Raw genomic sequence first — 14,537 nt, 5'->3', positions numbered from 1 at the left:
TTATTTTTTATAATTTGTAATAGTATTCTGGGTATTTTTAATGCATTTTAATATTGTGGAAATGTTTTTATTTAAATTGAATAATAGAATGGTGGGACCCTTGAGCTTGTCCTTGCGGAAGAGCATGGATGTGGGTGTTGTGCTCTTGGTTAAGAACATGGAGTAAAAGTGGGATCGGACCCACTTCCGTGCTCTTAAATAAGAGCACGGATGGGGATGCTCTAAGATAGTGGAATATAGACCTTACTACCATTTATAGTGAAAAACTGAACAGCAGATTCGTGATTGAATTCTCGAGATTGTCGAGGGTTTGATTAGCGTCTACCCACGAGAAGAGAGATAACCGATTAGTTGGGGAGAACGTCTCCAACAACTGGTGCTTTCATCCCGTACTCAGTACCATCAGCAAACCGCCATCCGATGGCGTCAGAAATACCTGGACGTGAGGCAACGCCGGCGCTGAACTTTGGGCCGACACGCCAGCAGCACAATGGTGCGATTGGGAGTACATCCGCAGCGGCAGACCCAATCACGCTAGGGTTTGAGAAATTGAATTCCCGTTTTGATAGTTTGGACCGTAGGGTGGAGAATTTAGAACGACCGCCGGAACACCATTTGGATGGCCATGATTCTGAACTTGACGAGGACGATCATGAGTGGGAGGATTACCGCCGACACGATCGTCGGGTACGAGAGGCCCATGACCGACCCTACCACCACAGAGGCCGAGGGCGTGGCAGGACAAACAGGGGTGGTCGTGGAGACCGTTTTGGTGAAGTTTTTTATCCGAACCGTGGGGGACGGAACCGTCAGCGGCGTGGTGATGCGGAGTTCAGGCAGGGTCGTCGTCGGGATAACTGGGACCCCCCTCCCTATAGGCAAGACGATTGGGGTGACGATGATGGGTATGATGAGCGTGCCCTCACTTGTTGGGATCCACCACTTCGGCGCAACCGTTACGATCGCCCATCCGATGATCATTCGAAGGGCGTGAAAATGGATGCACCACATTTTGATGGCTCAGATGCACCCAATTGGATTTCCCGAGTACAATATTATTTTGATCATAAGCGTATACCTGAGGCGGAGCGTCTACATTATGTTGTCATGTTGTTTGACCCACCAGCTTCAGAGTGGATTTTCAACTATAGAGCCAACAATGGGTTTGTTACTTGGCATAATTTTTTGGAGGATGTCCGTTATCGCTTTGACCCACAAAGCTTTAGGAATTACACAGGGTTGATCGCTAAATTGGTACAAACGACTACAGTGGCAGACTACCATGCAACGTTCGAACGCTATCTGAACCGAGTAGAGGACTTAACTGAGTCTGCTTTGATCCCAATCTTTGTCCAAGGGCTCAAACAACCTTTACAAGAGAAGGTAGAGTTGCAGCATCCCACATCCTTGGCAGAGGCGATGGCGTTGGCACTACGTCTGGCGGCGACTCAGGAGGAGCGCCAACAACAGCCATCTTCTTTCTCCAGACGTCATCTTCAGGGAGGGAATATCGGACGAGTTCAGCCACACTGCAGGGAACACCTGCCGTTCCTAGTGGTCCGCATAACCAGGCTCAGCAACCGGAAGGACAGGGTCGTGGAGTAGACAGACCGCGGGTACAGCCGATCCTGGTCTCTAATGCGGAAAAATCGGAAAGGTCTCGCCGTAACCTTTGTTGGCATTGCCCTGAGAAGTGGGTACCGGGACATGTCTGCAAGGTGAAACTTCTCTGTTATATTGATGATGACCTTGACGAGACACACAAGGATGACTCGGGGGAAGGTTTTCCCACCGACGAAGTAATCACAGCAGATTTGTCACATCTGCACGCGTTGGATGGCAAGGGCAGCTCGAAACCTTTTATGGTGCAGGGCAGCGTGGGGCAAACTGCCGTGCAGGTGTTAATCGACACGGGCGCGACACTAGACTTCCTCCACCCAAGGATTGCGGAGAAGTTACAGCTGGAGCTCACGCCTATTCGACCGTTTCGTGTGCTTGTAGGTAACGGCGCTTCGTTGCTTTGTAATCATATTTCTCGTGGGACAAAATTAACTATGCAGGGTACTTTATTCTTGGTGGATCTTCATATACTTGCACACCATGGGCCGGACGTTATATTGGGGATGAAATGGCTAGAATCATTGGGGAAAATTTCAGCGGATTTTGTTGCGAAGACGTTGGAATTTAATATGGACGGACAGGCAGTTTCGTTGCGAGGCATGATGCCGGGGCCCAAGCAAATTTCTCTGCACTCTTTATCTGTGTTGACAGCGAATGCGGCAGAACATGAATTTTACGAGATTGTGCCTTTCGACAGCAATATGGGGCTCACGGACAGCAGCACGCCGGATGATTTCCCGGCTGATTTGCCATCGGAGATTTTGACTGTTTTGCAGGGCTACCGTTCAGTGTTTGACCAGCCGCCTGGCTTGCCCCCCTCGCGTAATTTTGATCATCGGATTCATCTTTTGCCTACCACAAGACCAGTTAATGTACGCCCATATAGATACCCATACTTTCAAAAGGCGGAAATTGAGAAACAAGTGCGCGATATGTTGGAACAGGGGATTATTAGGCACAGTCAGAGCCCTTTCTCCTCTCCTGTCTTGTTGATTCGTAAGAAAGACGGCACATTCCGATTTTGCATCGACTATCGCGCCCTAAACAAGGCGACTGTCCCAGATCACTTTCCTATCCCTACTGCCGATGAATTATTTGACGAACTGGGTAAAGCAAAGTATTTTACCAAGCTCGATCTTCGCTCAGGATACCATCAACTCCGAATGCATGAGGCGGATATTTTTAAAACGGCTTTCAGAACTCACGAAGGCCATTTTGAATTTCTAGTAATGCCGTTCGGTCTCACGAATGCGCCCTCCACATTCCAAGCAGCCATGAATGCTATTTTCCGGCCATTACTCCGTCAATGTGTCATTGTTTTCTTTGACGATATTCTAGTCTACAGCCCAACTCTTGAGTTACACGGGGAGCATTTGGCGGCGGTTTTGGAGTTGCTCCGTTCGAATAATTTTTTTGTGAAGCTTTCTAAATGCTCTTTTTGCAGTCTGACGGTGGAGTATTTGGGACACTTAATTTCAGATGGGCAGCTCAAGGCGGACCCCGCAAAGTTAGATGCGATGACGGCTTGGCCTACGCCAAAAACGGTTAAACAGTTAAGGGGTTTCTTGGGACTGACAGGATATTACCGCAGATTCGTCGAACGTTATGCCATGGTAGCCGCGCCTCTCACTGATCTCCTGAAAAAAGAGGCTTTCGTGTGGTCCGATGGGGCAGAGACCGCTTTTGTGACGTTGAAGAAAGCTATGACTTCTGCCCCGGTATTACGTCTTCCAGATTTTGAATTGCAGTTTTGCGTGGAAACTGACGCGTCGGATGCGGGCATCGGCGCTGTATTGATGCAAAAAAATCACCCTATTGCATTCTTTAGCAAGAAGTTGGGCCCCCGTCGCAGGGTCGCCTCGACATATCATAAGGAGCTCTATGCAATTGTGGAAGCCGTGCAAAAGTGGCGCCAATATCTTTTGGGCAGAGAATTCGTTATTAGAACAGATCAGAAAAGTCTCAAGGAGTTATTACAACAAGTGATTCAAACACCAGATCAACAACTATACGTCCGGAAGCTTATGGGATACAGGTTTGTGATCGAATATAAGCGGGGAATTACAAATACAGCTGCTGATGCGTTGTCCCGTCAACATGAATCTGAGGGGACCCAGCCCGAGGGGGTGGTGCTGGATGTTTCGTGCGATGAGCAGCCGCCCGCAGCACAGGCCCAAGATGGAGAGCAGTTTTTCGTTATTGCGGCAAAACCAATTCCGGACGTGATGCGGCTGCTGCGGGACGAGACGGCGACGCTGCCCGATCTGGTGGAATTGGCGACTAAAATCAGAGAGGGTAAGGCCCCTTCTCATTTGGCGTGGGCAGACGGGTTGATTTATTTTAATCGCAGAGTGTTGGTAAGCACGAATTCCAGCGCAAAGCGACCCTTATTGGAGGAACATCATAGTTCGCCGCTTGCGGGCCACCCTGGCCATGAGAGGACGTTTCGTCTGTTAGCGGCTGGTTTCTTTTGGCCAAAGATGCGTAAAGATGTGAAAAGTTTTGTGGAGGAATGTGTGGTGTGTCAGTCCACGAAATACTCAACTCGGAAACCGGCCGGGTTACTGCAACCTCTTCCAGTTCCGTCGCAGGTTTGGGAAGATGTTTCTATGGACTTCATCACAGGATTGCCTCAATCCCGGGGCTATACATCGATAATGGTGGTGGTGGATAGGCTTTCTAAGTATGCCCATTTTGCGCCTCTACCCACTAGATTTGACGCTCTCCGGGTAGCTCAGTTATTTGTGAACACGGTTGTCCGTCACCATGGGTTCCCGAAGACTTTAGTGTCGGATAGAGACTCGGTATTCCTTAATGCAACTTGGGAGGAAATGATGCGTCTGAGCGGTACTAAACTCAACTTCTCTACAGCTTACCATCCTCAGTCAGATGGTCAAACTGAGGTTCGCAACAGGGGTTTGGAACAATATTTGCGAGCATTCACTGCGGACAAGCCTTCCAAATGGGCAAATTTTCTGCCGTGGGCTGAATTAGCTTTAAACTGCTTTCATCACTCTGGGTTAGGGACGTCGCCCTACAGAGCTCTATATGGCAGGGATCCGCCTTTACTTGTGGCAGCCCCGCCGTCAGCCAAGACCCCCCCTAATGTAGTCGAGATGATCAAACAGCGAGGGGAGTTGCTTGTTACCTTACGTCGCAACCTCCAGCGGGCGCAACAGAAGATGACAGATGTAGCTAACCGCCATCGCCGGCACGTCGAATTCGAAGTTCATGATTTAGTGTGGTTGAAGCTGCAGCCATACCGCCAACATTCAGTAGCAAAACCGTTGTCCGCCAAGCTGGCACGCCGATTTTATGGGCCCTTTGAGATTCTGGAAAGAATAGGGCCGGTAGCATACAAATTGCGTCTGCCGGATGGTAGCAGAATTCACAATGTTTTTCATGTGAGTCTCTTGCGGGAGTTTATTGCAGGAACAGGGGATGTGGATGGAGTTAAGCTGCCACCAGAATTTGTGAATGGCAGACCGGTGGCACGTCCGGTGGCTTTTGTGGATGAGAGAGTTAGTTGGCGCGAGGGCAAGCCGGAGAAGCAGGTCCTCGTGCGGTGGGAAGATGACGAAACCTTGCCGACTTGGGAGCCGTTGGAGGCAATGGGCCAGAAATTTCCAGATATTCACCTTGAGGTCAAGGCGAGCCTTAACGGAGGGGGGGTTGATACGAGCAGCCCCGTAACATCGGCTATGGAGAAGGAGAGTATGAGCGAGCAGGACGAGACAGAGGCTGACGTGGTGCCGGAGGCAAGAGTAACGGAGCACGGTAGAGGAACTGGAGACGCTACGAACACAAGGGTGTTGAGGCCGCGAGAAAAGCTGAAGCAGCCGAGCAAATTCAAGAGCTGAAGAGAGTCAGACGCTGCTGTTAGAATTTGCTCTGTTTTTTTTATTATTTTTGCTTTGATTTTATTTTGAACTCTTATTTAAATTATTGTTGAGTCGGGCCGAAACTATAAGCCCCATTCGGGTTTTCTTTACGGTTCTTTCCCGAATGCCTAAGTTAGGTCGAACCGTCCTAGGGTCCTTAGTCTATAAATAGGGTATTTCGTTCAATAACTTTTTCTCCATGAATGAAATATTTTACCTATAACCTAACGTGTGTTAAAAGAACTTCTTCAAATTCTCGCTGTGAAACGGAATACGTCCGCCAAACAGCAGATTCGTGATTGAATTCTCGAGATTGTCGAGGGTTTGATTAGCGTCTACCCACGAGAAGAGAGATAACCGATTAGTTGGGGAGAACGTCTCCAACAGGGTGGTACATGACTTTGGAAGTTTCTGATCTCTATAATCAGGGAAGCGTCTCTATGTTGCTCCACGGTATGTTACAACTTATTAATTGATCATTTCTCTAAGCGTTGTTTGTATTATTTTGCATTTGTGATTCAGCCTCTCGTGGTTTCAGGAGTTTAATTCTTTATTAACTTGATCTTAATCCTTCCTAATAGAAAAAAGGTAGTATGTTTTTTGTATTGCTAATTGCTTTTGTAGATTCTTGGCTTTTTGTCTAGGCTAAAGAAACCATTAATGATTAATACAGTACTGTATAATAACCGGAGCGGATCAGCTAATGCATATTATACAACATTTGCTAAGACACCAATTAAAACATGACACGTGTATGCTATTTAAGAAGAAAAAATATTAAAATTCAACTCAAATCTTTTCTATCTTCAACCAATATCTTGAGATTATCTCCCTGTGCTTTTTTTACTTGAAGGATGCCGAGGAAACCAAGTTCTTCTTCACGCCATCTGGTTAAAAATACTCATTTATTTTCTCTCTCTCACACACACAACCTTCTCTTTCTGAGGGAGAAGATTATAAATAGAAGTTGAATAGAATGAAATCAGTTATTTGAAAACGTTGAGTTTTGTAAGGTGACTGCAGATCTGGGAAATCTATCAAGAGTTCATTTCTTTTGATCCTTAAAATAAGTTAATTTATTGATAATCAAAAAGCCGGAAGACAAATCTTTGAACCACGTTATACAAAATATATTCCACAATACAGAAGAAGAGAGAGAGGGTGATAAAACGCAAAGAAGAGAAATAAAGATTGGGTGAAGAAATGAAAATTTGAAAGAAATAAAATGGCAACCCAAAGTAAAGGCTAAAGCAGAAAAAGAATTCAACCAGATGAGAGATGCGCCGGAGAATGAAGGATTACGATCAAATAAAATACTAGTAACTGTTATTTTTTCTTCTTAAATAGCATACACGTGTCATGTTTTAATTGGTGTCTTAGCAAATGTTGTATAATATGCATTAGCTGATCCGCTCCGATATATAACATTACTTGGCTTTCTTCAAATAGAGATTTATACAATAGTACTACCATATAACATTGGTTTTGATCTTGTTGTCATGTTATCAATCTTTATCAAACAATTCAGAAATTGGCTTCAAATTTGAGGCGTTTTGCCATATTTTTGCAGCAAAAAGAATTAGACAAAGGCATGTAGTACATAAATACTCTACTAGTAGAAAGTTGAAATCAAATAATCCAATACTACAGAACTACGTTATGTAGATATGTTTTAATTTTAGTGAGATTATTATTTCAAACGGTATGAACACAAAAATGTACGTAAGGATAGATGTTTTATATTACTCCACCAAATTGAGTGGAAATATGGCAATATTCAAACTTAATAACCTTCCGTTGGATCATTTTTCTTGGAAATACAATATTATTGCACCTTCTATTGTTGTATAATTGTTGTTTGGTAGTACTATATGCTATCATAGATTTATGAATGAAGATTAGATTGTAGGGGTAGGGATCAGACCAGTCCCGATTAACTAATAACCGAGACCTCTTTGTTCTTGTACAAGAGAACTCAACCAAATTCTCATCCACGCAGCTGATTTTATAAAGATTCAAACTAGATTACAATGAAACAACCTAGCTATTACAAGACTTCACCGGAACCCTAACTACTTCCTTGACTATCCATTGTCAAGCCTCACAAGGTCCTGCACACTAAGGAACCTTGTTAGTAAAACAATCACCGATCTTTTCGGATCTAAAATGTAAACAACAAGAGAAACAAGAAAATCGAGTAGATCAAAGAAATTGGCTCAGAACCCGCCAAACAACACAGATCTATTCAACCAGAACTAGATCCAAGGGAGCACATATGAATCAACTAGAGATCACCCTCACACCACCAATACCTCCACCACAGAATCCCCTCACACCAGATCGAGTTCCACCGAACACAATCTCAGAGCAGAACACTCACACACCACAAACCCTAGTTCTCTCCAACACACAAGCAATCAAAGAGATTGCCTTCCCCAGTTCTCACAAGAGATCTATCACTCAGGAAACCGTGGAAGATCACAGAGAAACAGCTGGAGAAACCATCGGAGAAGAAGGGAATAGAGAGAGAGAGAGAGAGAGAGAGAGCAAATCTAGCACTTGAGAGAGAGTGAGAAAGAGAATGAACCGTGAGCAAACCAAACCAACACTCTCTCACGTATCTAGCACAGCCCTACATCCAACAGTGCAGAATCAAGAGCCAAGTGAAGAGGACACATGGCAGCATCCGGTGGTAGAGGTAAGTAATTGGACTCAGCCCAATTAATTCCACATGGGCCAATTTAATTAGCAGCCCAAATAGAAGTCCACAAATATCCAACAGTAGGATATTACTCCCTCCGTCCGTCATTAGGAGTCTCATTCATGGGCGGCACGAGTTTTAAGAAATGTTAAGAAAAATGGGTGAAAAAAAGTTAGTGGAATAGGGGTCCCACTTGTATATATTAGTTTTAAATGAAATGTGAGTGAAATGAGTTAGTGGAAGGTGAAACTCTATTACCATTTATGGAAAAAGTGAACCGGGACTCTTATTCGTGGACGGACTAAAATGAAAAAACGAAATTCCTATTCGCGGACAAGTAAATCTTAACAAGGGGGTCATCACAACAGACAAAATATAATATGAGTTTAGAGCATCCACAGTGGGGGAGCCGCGGCTCTCGGCCCGGGCTTGGGCAGCCCGCGGCCCCCCACTACTGAGGCGAGCCATGCCCGCGGCTCGGGGGGGTGGACGAGAGAGAGCCGAGCGCTCGGCCAGGCCGAGGCTCTTGGGCAGGCGGCTCGGCCCGCCACTGCAAGGGCCGAGAGCCGCGGCCCTGCCCACCGAAAATTTTTTTTTTTTTTTTTCCAAAATTTTTAATATATTCATCCCTTCTCCCCCAATTTTTTTACCCCAAACCAAACTCTACTCTTTCCACTTGATTTCAATTTAAGATTCAAAACATGGATTCCGACGATGAAAATTTTCAGCGCTTGGTCGATGAGGAGTTCGAAGAACTCGTTGCAGCGGTGCAAGATGAAGCCGACGAGGAGGAGGCGGCTTTGGCGGCGGCGGCGGCCATCCCTCGGCCGAGATACCGTCGCCGGTTTATCAACCGTGACCATGTCGGAGCCGACCAGCGGTTGATGGAAGACTACTTCGGCGACAACCCCCGTTATCCGCCGGAGATTTTTCGTCGGCGATTCAGAATGTCGCAACGACTCTTCATCCACATTGCGGATTGTTTGTCTCAGCGATACAGGTGCTTCACCTTGCGGAGTGATGCCACCGGTCGACCCGGATTGTCGACATATCAGAAGTGCACGGCCGCAATTAGGCAGCTTGCCTATGCCGGGCCTGCTGACATGTTCGACGAATATCTACAGATGGGCGAAACGACTGCCCTCAAGACGCTGAGGCAGTTTTGCAAGGGTATCAAAGAACTCTTCAAAGGGGAGTACCTACGGAAACCGACGGCCGAGGAATGCCAGAGACTGATAAATATGCACGGGACAGTGCATCATTTTCCGGGCATGATGGGCAGCATCGATTGCATGCACTGGGAGTGGAAGAACTGCCCGGTGGCTTGGAAGGGGCAGTTCACTTCTGGTTTCAAAGGGCGACATCCCACGATGATTCTTGAAGCCGTTGCTGACTACCGCTTGCGAATCTGGCATGCGTATTTTGGTGTCGCTGGGTCGAACAACGACATCAACGTTCTACAATCATCGCATCTCTTCAATGACGAGTCCCGGGGTGAGGGTCCGCAGATCAGCTTCGTGGCCAATGGCACGCAGTACAACAGGGCATACTATTTGGCCGATGGAATATACCCACGCTGGCCCGTGTTTGTCAAGACGATCCGACAACCTGTTGGGCCGAAGCAGACCTATTTTGCAAAAAAACAAGAGGGTGCTAGGAAGGATGTTGAGCGGGCTTTCGGAGTCCTCCAATCGCGATGGGCCATTTTACGGTGTCCGGTTCGACAATGGCACGAAGATGATGTCGCGGACATCATGACTGCGTGTATCATACTGCACAATATGATAATAGAAGACGAAGGCTTTAGTGCAGAGCGTTGGGCACCGGAAGATGGTGCTAGCACAAGTCACGGTATTGCAACCCCTCCTCTGCAGTCAACGACCGTACAGAAAATTACAACCGTTGGAAGTACCAGAGTGGAAGTGGTGACGGCCTTGCCAAAGACTCTCAAAGGAAACACCGCCATTTGGGTGATTGTAGACCGACTCACCAAATGTGCGCATTTCCTACCGATTCCGATAACTCATGGATCGGACAGACTAGCGCGTATCTACATGAAAGAAATCGTGCGATTGCATGGAGTCCCAGTGACGATTACGTCTGATCGTGACCCGAAGTTCACTTCAAAATTTTGGATTAGTCTACAGCGCGAGCTTGGAACACGATTGAACTTTAGCACGGCGTTTCACCCGCAGTCCGATGGGCAATCCGAGAGGACGATACAAACTCTCGAGGATATGCTAAGAGCCGTAGTGCTCGACCGAGGCGGAAGTTGGGAGACCGCACTACCGCTAATTGAATTTGCTTACAACAACAGTTTCCAAGCAACGATTAACATGGCGCCGTATGAAGCCTTATATGGAAGAAGGTGTAGATCACCGCTCTACTGGGATGAAGTTGGCGAACGAAGGGTACTTGGACCCGACGCAGTCGAGTAGATGATTGAAATTGTTCGACAAATCCGTGTGAGAATGAAAGAAGCCCAAGACAGACAAAAGTCTTACGCTGATGTCCGACGGACCGACTTGCAATTTCAAACCGGCGACAAGGTTTTTCTCAAGGTATCCCCGTCGAAAGGGATAACGCGTTTTGGTGTTAAAGGAAAGTTGAAACCACGTTTTATCGGTCCTTATGAAATTCTTGAAGAAGTTGGACCCGTAGCCTATCGATTAGCGCTACCGCCAAACCTTGGGAACGAACACAACGTCTTTCATGTGTCGCAGTTGCGGAAGTACGTGTTCGACCCGAAACACGTGATTCACTATGAGGAAGTTGCTTTGAATCCAGATTTGAGTTACGAGGAGCGACCTCAGATGATCTTGGACCGTAAAGTTCAAATCTCGAGGAACAAATCTATTGCTAGCGTGAAAGTACTTTGGAGAAACCACGAATACGAGGAAACCACGTGGGAGCTCGAGGATAAGATGATGGAACTGTACCCGGAACTCTTTCCATGAAGGTACCAAATTTCGGGACCACAAGAGCTTGAAATACTTTTTCGAGCAGAAGGACTTAAAGATGAGACAACGAAGATGACTCGAACTAGTGAAGGACTACGATTGTGGTATCAGTTACCACCCCGGCAAAGCAAATGTGGTGGCAGATGCTTTGAGCCGAAAAGACCATTCGCAACTAGCTTCCCTGACGGAAGAAGAAAGTTTGATACGAGAGTTTAGTAAATTGCGATTAGAAGTGATAAGGGCACCTGAAACGGTGGAAGGACGAATCGCCACCTTAGTGGTGGAACCAGATTTGAAAACAAGAATCGTTGCAGCGCAACGAATGGATGCGAAACTCGAAGAGATTCGAGTGGAAGTGAGAACGGGCAAATCGGGAAATTTTAGTGAGGAGTCCGATAATGCCCTCATGTTTGAAGGAAGACTATGCGTGCCTGACAACGAGGAACTCAAGAACGAGATCATGAGTGAAGCTCATGAGACTCCATACACTGCTCACCCTGGAAGCACGAAGATGTACCAAGACTTGAAGAAGTCATTTTGGTGGAATGGCATGAAGAGGGATATCGTGGCATTTGTGGAGCATTGCTTAGCCTGCCAACAGGTGAAGGCCTTACATCAACGACCGTACAGAAAATTACAACCGTTGGAAGTACCAGAGTGGAAGTGGGATCACATCACCATGGATTTCGTGACGGCCTTGCCAAAGACTCTCAAAGGAAACACCGCCATTTGGGTGATTGTAGACCGACTCACCAAATGTGCGCATTTCCTACCGATTCCGATAACTCATGGATCGGACAGACTAGCGCGTATCTACATGAAAGAAATCGTGCGATTGCATGGAGTCCCAGTGACGATTACGTCTGATCGTGACCCGAAGTTCACTTCAAAATTTTGGATTAGTCTACAGCGCGAGCTTGGAACACGATTGAACTTTAGCACGGCGTTTCACCCGCAGTCCGATGGGCAATCCGAGAGGACGATACAAACTCTCGAGGATATGCTAAGAGCCGTAGTGCTCGACCGAGGCGGAAGTTGGGAGACCGCACTACCGCTAATTGAATTTGCTTACAACAACAGTTTCCAAGCAACGATTAACATGGCGCCGTATGAAGCCTTATATGGAAGAAGGTGTAGATCACCGCTCTACTGGGATGAAGTTGGCGAACGAAGGGTACTTGGACCCGACGCAGTCGAGTAGATGATTGAAATTGTTCGACAAATCCGTGTGAGAATGAAAGAAGCCCAAGACAGACAAAAGTCTTACGCTGATGTCCGACGGACCGACTTGCAATTTCAAACCGGCGACAAGGTTTTTCTCAAGGTATCCCCGTCGAATCCCAGTGACGATTACGTCTGATCGTGACCCGAAGTTCACTTCAAAATTTTGGATTAGTCTACAGCGCGAGCTTGGAACACGATTGAACTTTAGCACGGCGTTTCACCCGCAGTCCGATGGGCAATCCGAGAGGACGATACAAACTCTCGAGGATATGCTAAGAGCCGTAGTGCTCGACCGAGGCGGAAGTTGGGAGACCGCACTACCGCTAATTGAATTTGCTTACAACAACAGTTTCCAAGCAACGATTAACATGGCGCCGTATGAAGCCTTATATGGAAGAAGGTGTAGATCACCGCTCTACTGGGATGAAGTTGGCGAACGAAGGGTACTTGGACCCGACGCAGTCGAGTAGATGATTGAAATTGTTCGACAAATCCGTGTGAGAATGAAAGAACCCAAGACAGACAAAAGTCTTACGCTGATGTCCGACGGACCGACTTGCAATTTCAAACCGGCGACAAGGTTTTTCTCAAGGTATCCCCGTCGAAAGGGATAACGCGTTTTGGTGTTAAAGGAAAGTTGAAACCACGTTTTATCGGTCCTTATGAAATTCTTGAAGAAGTTGGACCCGTAGCCTATCGATTAGCGCTACCGCCAAACCTTGGGAACGAACACAACGTCTTTCATGTGTCGCAGTTGCGGAAGTACGTGTTCGACCCGAAACACGTGATTCACTATGAGGAAGTTGCTTTGAATCCAGATTTGAGTTACGAGGAGCGACCTCAGATGATCTTGGACCGTAAAGTTCAAATCTTGAGGAACAAATCTATTGCTAGCGTGAAAGTACTTTGGAGAAACCACGAATACGAGGAAACCACGTGGGAGCTCGAGGATAAGATGATGGAACTGTACCCGGAACTCTTTCCATGAAGGTACCAAATTTCGGGACCACAAGAGCTTGAAATACTTTTTCGAGCAGAAGGACTTAAAGATGAGACAACGAAGATGACTCGAACTAGTGAAGGACTACGATTGTGGTATCAGTTACCACCCCGGCAAAGCAAATGTGGTGGCAGATGCTTTGAGCCGAAAAGACCATTCGCAACTAGCTTCCCTGACGGAAGAAGAAAGTTTGATACGAGAGTTTAGTAAATTGCGATTAGAAGTGATAAGGGCACCTGAAACGGTGGAAGGACGAATCGCCACCTTAGTGGTGGAACCAGATTTGAAAACAAGAATCGTTGCAGCGCAACGAATGGATGCGAAACTCGAAGAGATTCGAGTGGAAGTGAGAACGGGCAAATCGGGAAATTTTAGTGAGGAGTCCGATAATGCCCTCATGTTTGAAGGAAGACTATGCGTGCCTGACAACGAGGAACTCAAGAACGAGATCATGAGTGAAGCTCATGAGACTCCATACACTGCTCACCCTGGAAGCACGAAGATGTACCAAGACTTGAAGAAGTCATTTTGGTGGAATGGCATGAAGAGGGATATCGTGGCATTTGTGGAGCATTGCTTAGCCTGCCAACAGGTGAAGGCCTTACATCAACGACCGTACAGAAAATTACAACCGTTGGAAGTACCAGAGTGGAAGTGGGATCACATCACCATGGATTTCGTGACGGCCTTGCCAAAGACTCTCAAAGGAAACACCGCCATTTGGGTGATTGTAGACCGACTCACCAAATGTGCGCATTTCCTACCGATTCCGATAACTCATGGATCGGACAGACTAGCGCGTATCTACATGAAAGAAATCGTGCGATTGCATGGAGTCCCAGTGACGATTACGTCTGATCGTGACCCGAAGTTCACTTCAAAATTTTGGATTAGTCTACAGCGCGAGCTTGGAACACGATTGAACTTTAGCACGGCGTTTCACCCGCAGTCCGATGGGCAATCCGAGAGGACGATACAAACTCTCGAGGATATGCTAAGAGCCGTAGTGCTCGACCGAGGCGGAAGTTGGGAGACCGCACTACCGCTAATTGAATTTGCTTACAACAACAGTTTCCAAGCAACGATTAACATGGCGCCGTATGAAGCCTTATATGGAAGAAGGTGTAGATCACCGCTCTACTGGGATGAAG

Source organism: Salvia hispanica, chromosome 2, assembly GCF_023119035.1.
Source record: "Salvia hispanica cultivar TCC Black 2014 chromosome 2, UniMelb_Shisp_WGS_1.0, whole genome shotgun sequence".
Lineage (NCBI taxonomy): Eukaryota > Viridiplantae > Streptophyta > Magnoliopsida > Lamiales > Lamiaceae > Salvia > Salvia hispanica.
This window is presented reverse-complemented; position numbering follows the sequence as displayed.